Source organism: Bos indicus, chromosome 22 (assembly GCF_029378745.1).
Source record: "Bos indicus isolate NIAB-ARS_2022 breed Sahiwal x Tharparkar chromosome 22, NIAB-ARS_B.indTharparkar_mat_pri_1.0, whole genome shotgun sequence".
Lineage (NCBI taxonomy): Eukaryota > Metazoa > Chordata > Mammalia > Artiodactyla > Bovidae > Bos > Bos indicus.
The window spans coordinates 43,007,537-43,018,254 of record NC_091781.1 but is presented as its reverse complement, the minus strand read 5'-3'; the positions used below and the strand labels follow the sequence as shown (position 1 = coordinate 43,018,254).

General features: G+C 51.6%; 1 protein-coding gene across 1 annotated transcript in view; it reads left to right on the top strand.

Moving 5' to 3' along the window:
• Positions 1-2,005: 2,005 nt before the first annotated feature.
• Positions 2,006-10,718, top strand: part of ABHD6 (abhydrolase domain containing 6, acylglycerol lipase) — a 100,086-nt gene continuing 91,373 nt past the window's right edge. Inside the window, exon 1 of the mRNA XM_019984912.2 lies at positions 2,006-2,509. The gene's annotated coding sequence lies outside the window, so the exon portion shown is untranslated. The remainder of the gene's footprint in view (positions 2,510-10,718) is intronic.

Sequence of the window (10,718 nt, the reverse complement as noted above, 5' to 3'; positions counted from 1 at the left end):
AGTCCCTGTTGGTGGCTTACAAATCAGTTTCAAAATCTAGACTAAGAAAAATATAAGTAACAATGCTAAGCACTGTTAGGATCATCTGCAATTCCTTACAGGGGAGTGTGCCTGGGCTCAGAAAGGATAGTGATGATCAAGGCTGTGTTAAAACTCCGGAAGTCTAAACTAAAACTTGGGGTCCTGAAGCTGTTCCAAGGGGCCTCGCCCAGGTTGGACACCTTAACACGGGAACAGAATCTGAAGGCCAGTCGCCTTGTGGGTGGTTGGCTGTCCTTGGGCCCACTGAAAGGCAGCACTTTAGGGGTGCCTCTGCACCCTCCCATGGAGGCAGGAAGCCTGTCCACTGGGTGAGAGGACAGCTGCCTGGGCTGTTGTCACCTCAGTGACCACCAGGGGTGGCCTCAGACACGCAAACTGTGGCACCGTGGGGAGCCCTGGTGGTGGGGAAGGCACAGGATCTCCGACGCTCCAAGGGAGAGGGATATCCGCCTCCACCCTCTTGTGCTCTGAGCACCTGAGCTAACCAGTCTGTGGGTGGGGGCGGTCTGGGCCACAGACGCTTTCTTGAGTTCTCCACCCCAGCACCGTTTGACCACAGGGTCTTGGCACCCCCGACCCCCTAACTCTAGACTTTCCTCCCTCTATCCTTATTTAACCTGCCTCGTGGCAAGAGTTGCAATGAACCGGTGTTCGTGGTTCAGTTCTCAATCAAAGGACACCTCCTCCAGGAAGACTACCCAGACCATCCCCCTAATTCCCTGCCTACCCTTCTATCCATCTGGTTATGTATCTGTCTCCCCTGGATGGAGAAACACTGAGGGCAGAAAGCCTGTGGGCTCTGTCCCTTCTCATCTACCTTTATTACCTGGCTGGGTGCCTGGCACAGGGTCAAGAGAAAGTGACTGTTTGTTGACTGAATAAATGAGAGCACACCCAGCAGAGCAGAAAGGTGAGTGGCCTCAGGGCACTGGGTAAACTTCTGTCTGATACAGGGAGGCAGAGTGTGAGGGTCCAGGAGGCTGAGCTCACGGTCCTGCTGGCGGGCCCCGTCCCGTCTGTGCCTCTCTCACGATGCCTGTCTCCCAGGAGGGTCTGTAACGGAGCTGTGGGTTTTGGAGTCAGTCCCAGTGCGACCGTTTAACAGTGCTGAGCATCACTTTTCTCACCTGGAGAAATGGCATAAGGAGTCTATTAAGAAGTCACTGAGTAGGGTTATTCAGTGAGGCCCCCAGCCCAGGGCCTGGCGCCCTTGGGCAGTGTGCCCAGGGCATAGCATTTCTCCAGGCCTCCCCTTGCCCACCTGAGGAGGAGGCTATGAGAGCCCCAGGAATCGAGTGGGTGGTTTAAGGCTCATGGAGCTCAGCCTAGCAGCTGGCGCCTAGCAGGTACTTGTTAGTCATCAGCTGACATTTACCAAGGGCTCCCTCTGTGCCAGGTGCTTGTTCCCATTGCTTACACACGGTCCTAATGTCACTGTCTGAGCATTTAAGTTCCCACCATCACCTCGCTGCACAGATGAGGCCGTGTAGCTGTCAGGTGGCAGAGCTGTGTGAGGGGTTGGCTCCCAGCCACGTGTCCAGAGTTTCCTGGAGTGGAGACCGGACCTCTCTTTTAGACTCCCTTGGGTACCTGGCACACAGTTAGGGATACACTTGGGTTTGCCGGATGGAATAGAGGCTGTGGAACCTTGTGTGTCACCGGGGATCCTCTGGGTATGAAGGGCAAAGGTGCCGGCCCTGGTTCCTTTAGGGGAGAACGCGGTCCCCTGCCAGGCAGCCCGGCTGGCTGTGGCCTTCGGTCCTGTCTGTCCCACTGCCTGAGGATGGCCCCCCAGTGCCCCGAGCAGCCCAGCCCCTCCTTGCCATCAGGGCCTCGGCAACTCAGTCCTCATTGGCTGCACGTATCCCTGGAGACGAGGCCCAGGCGGTGCAAACACAGGCTGCAGAATGTTTCCTCCCTCCCCGGCCCCTCCCCCACACTGCCATGAAGGATCTGTTCACCTCCCAGAAGCAAGCCTGCTGGCAGGAGCACATCCGCAAGGAGACTGCCGCTCGAGTGGCCTGGAACCTCAACTATGGCCACGAGCACCTGAAGGAGGGAGCCTTGCCCAGGAAGCAGCCTCAGAAGGCCCCCTTCCGGTCAGCCTTGGGAGCAGGGCCATCGCAGGCCACCAGCTCCCCTGACAGCAAGGAGGTACCTGCTGGACGGCCAGAGACCAGGGAGCTCCAGGATCAGCTGTCCAGGGGAGTGGGTGTCCAGGGCCCTGCACCCAAGGTAGACAGAGGCTGGCAGGCCCAAAGAGCAACTCGGGGGCCTGCAGATCAAACCAAACCTGTGGGCTCAGGGATGAGGCAGGTCCCCCCCTGCACCCTGCAGCTGCTCTTCCAAGGCATCTCCCACGACGGCCAAGGCCGGGCCTCGTACCTCCGGGAGCGGTATCGGCAGAAGCCGGAGGAGAAGTTTCTGTACCCGATAGTGTCATCCTGGGAGTACGGCTGGCACATGGGTAAGAGCCACCACCCTCTTGCCATTCCAGGCCTTGGCAGGCGGGCCCAGCCTCGCCCCTCATCACATTCCTCTGGTTCACTATGCTCTGAGCAGGGCTCCAGATCTCTCACACTCTGGTCTTTCTTCTGCCCTCCCTCTGCTGGCTAACTTTCAGATGTCACCTCCTCTGAGAAGTCTTCCAGGTGACCTCCAGGCAGATGAGCCCATCTTTATGCACTCATAGCTTTCTGAGTTTGTGCAAGCACCATTGCCATTCCTTGAGCATCCCTCTAGCCTGGTGAGGCCTTGAGGTTCCAGGGCTTCTTAGTGAAGGTCATTAATGTCCTCCCAGCTCCCAGGTTGGGGCTGGCACTCAGGGACTGTGGGAGAAATGAATATGAACTAGGGAATGAGGATGTGATTTGGAATCAAGAAGTATGAGTTCACATCCTGGCTTCACGACTTTCATGTTGTGTGAGCTCAAGCAAGAACCTTAACCTCTTTGGGCCTCAGTTTCCACATCCAAAAAATGGGGACAAACAAGTACTTCCCTGCCTTTGTCACAGAGTTTTGGGGGAAATCTGGTAGTAGAACACCTTGAGCAGGAGTTAGCTCTCAGAAAGCTGCATGAGGTGGGAAGGACACACATTCCTTCTGCATGTAATCCTGGTAGAATCTTGTTCAGAGCAGCCAGCAGAGGGAGATGGGGAGCCATTGAATCCCAGCTCTGCCCCAAAATGAGTCAGTGAACCAACAGGCACAGAGCTATGCAGGTTGATATTATCAGACTGGGTTTGAATTCTGGTTCATTCATTCAACAGATGTTTATTGAGCACCTCATATATGCTCCTCTTTTTGTCCTGGAGTGTCTGGCAGAGAGCAAGACAGACATGGCCCCTCACAGAAGGCTGGTGACAGATAGATGAAGTAGAGTCAGGCAGTGGTCCATGCTACAGAACTGTGCTTTTTGATCTTTATTGTCACCTGGGGAATCACCTGGGGATCTTGTTAAAATGTGGGTTGTGATCCTTCAGTGAATTTCAGGGATGGGGTGAGATTCTGCATTTCTAACCAGCTCCCTGCTGACGCTGATGTTATCAGTTCGGTCCATGGGTCACAACTGAGGCTTTTACAAGCGGTAAATCAGAAGAAAGAGATAGAGGCTAAGGGGCTGCTCTGGTAGTACACAAGGTGGTCAGCGAAGGCCTGCTGGAACGGCGTGTTGGAGTAGAGTCCCAGGCCGAATTTCCTCCATCAGATTCTTCTGAGAAGGGCCTGACTTCCTCTGTCTACAGAGCGAGATAGGCATCACATAGGGCTTCCCCGTTCCTCCTCTTCTGCTGGGCCCCTGGGTCCATGCCCACTGCTTCTGAAGCCACTGCCAAGCACAGGGTTGCCGATGGAGCAGATTAAAATACAAACGGCCCAGTTGCATTTGTGTTTCAGATAAGCAATAACCTTTTAGTGTAAGTAGGCCCCAAGTATGGCATGGGACCTACGTGAAATTCAGATGTAATTGGACACCCTGCATTTATCCAGCAACCCAAGTGCTGGGGTCAGAGGAGCTGATTCTGAATGATCCCCTGGGTACAAGGGCAGTACAGGTTCAGGACAAAGTTTAGTTTTCCCGCACAGTGTTCTGTTGAAGCCACAGCTGCTCCCAGAATTTCCGGAACATTCTGTCAGCTGTGTCTGACTTCATGCCCCTAAGCCAACCGGTTCATAGGCCAGAAGGGGAACAGATGGACAGACCTTCTGCTGACCACTTCTCCCCTCCCCAACAGTTACAGACAGGAGCTGCGTCTTCCCAGTGGGTGTAAACAGCCATGGAACAGAGGGGCTGAAGGCACTGTCTGGGCCCCAGCTGGGTCAGCCCCAAGTGACTTTTACGCATAGAAAGCACTCATCTAGTGCCTGGCACACAGTAAATGCTCAAGAAGTGGTTACTGGTATTATTTTTATTATTAATTCAACAGGCAGGATTTGCAGCCAGTGGGCATTTGGGGAGCTTAGTTCAGCCTTGGCCAAGACACTGGACGTGTTTGCCGTGGAGCACTGGAGTGGGCGGGGAGTCTCTGGACAAGGGGAGGAATGTGATGAGGGGGAAGTGAGCTTGGGGTAGGGATGCTGTCAAAATAGTTAACAACTAGAGAACCCTAGGTGCCACCCATCAGGGCAGATCCTGGTCCTGGGGCCAAAGCAGGGTGTTGAGGTTCCTATGCTTTGCCAAGCATACCGTTTAGTTAGTAGATTCTAAGAAGGAAGGGGAGGGGGGCCTCAGATAGGGATCAGGGGCTACTAAGTGCACCGGAGCATTTCGCTGTCCAGCACCCAGAGCTGCTGTGGCTGTATGCTGTGCGGGGCTAGAGCTGGGATGGCAGGAGGCACGGTGGCCCCGGCACCACCAGGCCCTTGTTGTGTTCCAGGGGAAGCCATGAAGGACACCAGGCCTCCGACTTATGCCAGGTTCCAGCCCATCACAAAGAGCTTTTGCATCAAAAGTAACATCTTCCATGTTGCACGGCGAACAGACCAGCTGATGTGAATGAGCTGGGGGCTCAGAAGCTGCTCCTTCCTTTTCCCATGGTCCATGTGGACCCTGCAGGGCAGAGAGGCTGCCAGCCCCACCCACCCTCTCTCTGTTCTGTCCAGCCCTGCCTCCTCTGCCGAGCAGGGGAGGGGCACAGGTCTACTCTAAGGTGGGATTCAGGGGGCCTCACCTGCTGCGGCCTGTCTGCCCTCAGAGACCCTAGCTACTTGCAGAGTTCCCCACCCTGCCGTCACCGTTGCCAGCCAAGTCACTCCTGGGAGGGAAACAATGGAACCTGCAAGTCTTTCACCAGCAGACCTGGGGCAGAGGAAGTGCTATGTGGAGCCTGGTATGGGGTGGGGGCAGGGGAGGGGCGGGCACCTCCCTGTCCTTACTCTACATTCGGTTGAAGGGACCCGGAGCAGAAGTGCTCTGTCCCAGTGGAGCCCACACTTTAGGGAGGAAGTCGTTTCCGTGTTTACACACCGCCCTCCCCTCACCCCAGCCCGAGAACCTGCAAGGGTCAGGGTTGCCTCACTGCTATAACAAACAGCCCTGAATCCCAGTTGCTCAAACTTATTGACAAAATAAAGATATATTTCTTACAGCACAGTGCAATCTGAGGTTCAGCGGGTCACCCACCACAAGGTGATCAGGGGACCCAGGCTTCCCCCATCTATCTGGTGGCTCTGCCATCTCCGAGGGCCTCAGAGTCCTCGCCTGAATCCCCTATACCCAACTGGGGGATGAGGGAAGACAGGCTGAAGGACCGGAGACAACACGCCCACTCTTGACTACCCTGGCCTGGAGCTGACGAAACAAATCGGTGGAACAAATCACACGACTTGTTGAGAAGGCTGGGAGTGGTGTTTGACCAGGAGAAGAGGAGAAAGGGTCCCCAAAATTGTAGCCCATCTCTGCCAGAGCCCAGTTGGCCCTGCGGCTGCTCTGGGGGTGTGTTTGCGTTCCGCTACTGCTGAGTATGGAGTCCACGGGTAGACTGGTAGTTGTTTTTCGGGATTATTTGGACCTGCACCCTCTTCAAGCGAAGTTCCTAGAAAGACCACTAGGTGGTGCTGTTGGACCACAAGGGTCGTTGCCACGGTTGGCCCCTGGAAACCTGTCTTCTCTGCTTGCCTTCTGCCATCCATTTGTTGTGTGGCCTTGGACTGCAGTTTTCACACTTGTAAAAACACCAGGGGTTGGGCTTCCTAGGTGGCTCAGTGGTAAAGAATCCACCTATCTCTACCATGGAACAAGCAGGGGATGCAGGTTCGATCCCTGAGTCGGGAAGATCCCCTGGAGAAGGAAATGGCAACCCACTCCAGTGCTCCTGCCTGGGAAATCTGATGGACAAAGGAGCCTGGCAGGTTGCAGTACATGAGGTGGCAAAGAGTCAGACACAACTTGGTGACTAAACAACAGCAACAATGTGGAGTTACACTAGACTAGTGAAAACACAAACTTTGGGGGCATACTTACTTGATTGTACTTCTGACTCCACCAAGGTCAGGTTATGACCTCTGTGGGTTCTTAGGGTACTTCTGCCTTAACGAATCTCTTCCATAAAAAAATTATTAAAAATTATATTTTACAACACTTGTACAAATACATTTATATTAATAGTAAATGCAGAAAATGTGTCTTCAACCTAAATTTTGAATTTCTTTTCCTCCTTATTCTGAAACAAATTACAACATTCCTGTGGCTTCTAAAGGTATTGTGGCCCTGGGCCCTGAGCCTACTGTCTCATGCGAGAGGCACTACCTCCATTACTCACCAGCTGTGCGACAATGGGCAAGTTGTTTAACTTGTCTGGGCCTGAGTTTCCTCCTCTATAAAATGGACATGACAACAGAACCCATAACAGCCTGGCACAGAGTAAGCTTTGGCAAGATGGCAAGTGCTGCTGCTGTTATTATTATCTTTAAAGACCTTTTAGGGATTCGCCTGATGGTCCAGTGGCTAAGACTCTGCGCTCCAATGCAGGGGGCCTGGCTTCCATCCTTGGTCAGGGAACTAGATCCCGCATGCCGCAAATAAAGAGACTGAGAGCGGCAAGGAAGATGAAAGATCTCAGATGCCACAGCTAAGACCTGGTGCAGCCAAATACATATTTTAAAAATTCTGCCCCCCCTCATCCAAATAGAGACTTTTTCAGCTCTAACTTTGATGAAATTATTAAAATATTTCAAACAAGCAAGAATCGTAAATAGGATGGAAAAATAACATGAAACTTCCAGGGTATTTGATGGGGAAGTAAAAGAGGTTCCTAGAGAAAAAAGGCTCAGCAGAAGAACTTTTTGCAAGGGACTAACACATATTTTCTCCTGTCATCAGGGAACTCAGATGAGGTAGGAACCTGGGCTTGTAACAATCAGCAGAAACCGTAGCCTCCTGGGGCACGTGCGCCAGGTGGGGGCCCACGTGAGCTCGGGTAAGAGGCTGGTGCGTGCGTGCTTGCGACCGTGCGTGCGTGGGCCGGCGTGGTGCGTGCGGACAGGCGTGCGTGCGTCTGAGAGCGACTAGAACGCTCCTCTCAGTGAAGGGAGGTTGGCCTGGAAGTGTTTGAAAGCCTTAAAGAGTTGAGGGACTTTGTTCTCGCAGGTTAGAAGGACAAAGAGGGGAGGGCAGTTTTGGCAGAGGGAACGGCGTGACAAAGACCTGAGGCAGGAAGGTGGGGGGGGGGTACGTTTGAGGAACCGCAGTGAGGTTTACCTTTATCTCGGTTTTACGCTTTAATTCTTCTGTCTCTGATGCCGTCCTATTTTATTTGGCCATGCCCCGAGGTTCCCCGACCAGGGATTGAACCTGCTCCCTGGGGAGTGCACGTTTGGTTCCTAACCACTCCAGGGAATTCCTGCCGTTCTATTTTATATCCCTCACACGTTCTTTGAGAAACTGCACTACACTGGAAGGCCCTGCTAGTTTTCTGTTTAATCCCTAGTTAGTACCAGCAAAAATTATTCCCTGCTGGACTGGAGGAAGCACAAGCTGGAATCAAGATTGCCGGGAGAAATATCAATAACCTTAGATACACAGGTGACACCACCCTTATGGCAGAAAGTGAAGAAGAACTAAAGAGCCTCTTGACAAAAGTGAAAGAAGAGAGTGAAAAAGTTGGCTTAAGGCTCAACATTCAGAAAACGAAGATCATGGCATCCGGTCTCATCATTTCATGGCAAATAGATGGGGAAACAGTGGAAACAGTGGCTGACTTTATTTTTCTGGGCTCCAGAATCACTGCAGATGGTGATTGCAGCTATGAAATTAAAAGATGCTTACTCCTTGGAAGGAAAGTTATGACCAACCTAGATAGCATATTGAAAAGCAGAGACATTACTTTGCCAACAAAAGTCCATCTAGTTAAGGCTATGGTTTTTCCAGTGGTCATGTATGGGTGTGAGAGTTGGACTATAAAGAAAGCTGAGCACCAAAGAATTGATTCTTTTGAATTGTGGTGTTGGAGAAGACTCTTGAGAGTCCCTTGGACTGCAAGGAGATCCAACCAGTCCATCCTAAAGGAGATCAGTCCTGGGTGTTCATTGGAGGGACCGATGTTGAAGCTGAAACTCCAATACTTTGGCCACCTGATCCGAAGAGCTGACATTTGAAAAGACCCTGATGCTGGGAAAGATTGAGGGCAGAAGGAGAAGGGGACGACAGAGGATGAGATGGTTGGATGGCATCACCGACTCAATGGACGTGGGTTTGGGTGGACTCCAGGAGTTGGTGATGGACAGGGAGGCCTGGCGTGCTGCGGTTCATGGGGTCACAAAGAGTCAGGCACGACTGAGCGTCAGAACTGAACTTTGTAAATTAGATATTTTCATCTGGGAGGGTTTCTAAAAGAAAAATTATAATAATTTTCCTACCCAGTGTCTACTACCTTTTGCTAAGAATATTTTTTTTAAGGAGAACTCTGTAAAGACTATTGCATTTTACTCCAGGATGGTACTGTAGTACTCCCTGAGTTTAACCAACAACAGTGTATTAAGCAGTGACTAAGAAGACATAGTTCTGTCCTTATAGAGGTAGTGGTTGGGGACAGAGAACAGACATTGGCCAGGTGATTACACTTGTGATGAGGTATAGGAAGGGAACACACAGGGCACCATGGGAAGATGTAATCGCAGATCCCAAAACAGTTTGGGGAGAAGTTGGCCAGAAAAGGCCTCCCTGAATGAACCAGGCTTAAGCTGAGTTTCAAGGAATGAGAAGGTTATTAAGTGAAGGGGAAGAAGAGCAGTGCAGGAGGAAGGAAACAGCATGTGAAAAGTCCCAGAGGCTGGTGAGAGCATGAACAAGGAGCTAAGCCGTGTGACTGCAGAGTGTACCCGGTTGAAAGTGGAGTTGGAAAGGTAAGTGAAAGCCAAGAACTATTTTGTCAGAGCTTTGTGGGCCGTGGTGAAGACTTGGTAACTGATACAGGTGTGACCTCTCTCACCCACACATGCCCCTGCCCTTGTACTTTTTCTGGGAGGGAAGAGAGACGTGACCTCCAGTTTGTCCTTCTTTTTCCCCCTGGTTTTGCATCTGCCCTTTACACTTGCCTTGTGCAACCTGAGGCAGAGATGGGAGCCAGGGTGGCTGAACTGGAGAAGCTCCCTTCTGCATCCCCCTCCCTGCCCCTTCCAACCCACAGGGACAGGATGAAGGGCACTAGAGAGCATGTTTGTTTGAGGTAAGAAAGGAGTGTTGATGAGGATGAGAAGATAGCAAGGACTGGAAGTAGGGACATCTCCATTTCTCAAGACTGATGCCAAAATACTTACGCCAAAATACTTGCTGTGGTGAATGAAAAAGAATTGGAAACTTGGCCTGATCCTTGTATGGCAGAAATTCATTCTAAATAACTGAGAGCCTTAAATAACTGGGTACATATACCCAAAGGCTTGACTGGCTTACCCTTTAACGAAACAAGTCTTATTAATAAAAATAACACCTCCATTTGTTGAGGGCTTTTGAGGTGGTCGGTCACATAGTGTTTTAAGTGCATTATCTTATTTAAACTTCCTCCAGGAGGTTGATTCTTTTTTAACGCCATTTTATACATAAGGAGACTGAAGGCTGGTGAGCTGCTCAAGGTCCCCCAGTTAGTAGGTGATGGTGTACACCATGCTACAACTTTTCTCATCTAGGAGGGTATAGGAGTGTGGGTGAAAAATTTGGTCCCCAGTAAATAATGAAAGAAAAATCTGCTCCTCATATCACCTAGGTCATTCAGAGTGAAAGTCACTCAGTCGTGTCCGACTCTTTGTGACCCCATGGACTATACAGTCCATGGAATTCTCCAGGCTGGAATACTGGAGTGGGTAGAGCCTTTCCCTTTTCCAGGGGATCTTCCCAACCAAGGGATCAAACCTAGGTCTCCTGCATTGCAGGTGGACTCTTTACCAGCTGAGCCACCAGGGAAGCCCTCATATCACCTAGGAGCTTATTAAAAATGCAGGTTCCGGGGCCACCCCAGACCTACTGAGACAGACTCCAAGGGTGCTGGACCCTGGGGAATCGGCATGGTAACTGGTTCCCTAAGATTTCAAACCCTCTGGACAAAGCCAAAGCTGAATACATAGGACCAGGGTACACCCCACTCCCCCAAAGTCACAGGAACTCTTTGTCCCAGCCAGGCCAAATGAGCCAGAACAATGGGAGGATGTCTGGGGCTTGTTAAGTTGCAGCCCGTGAGAAGAAGCCG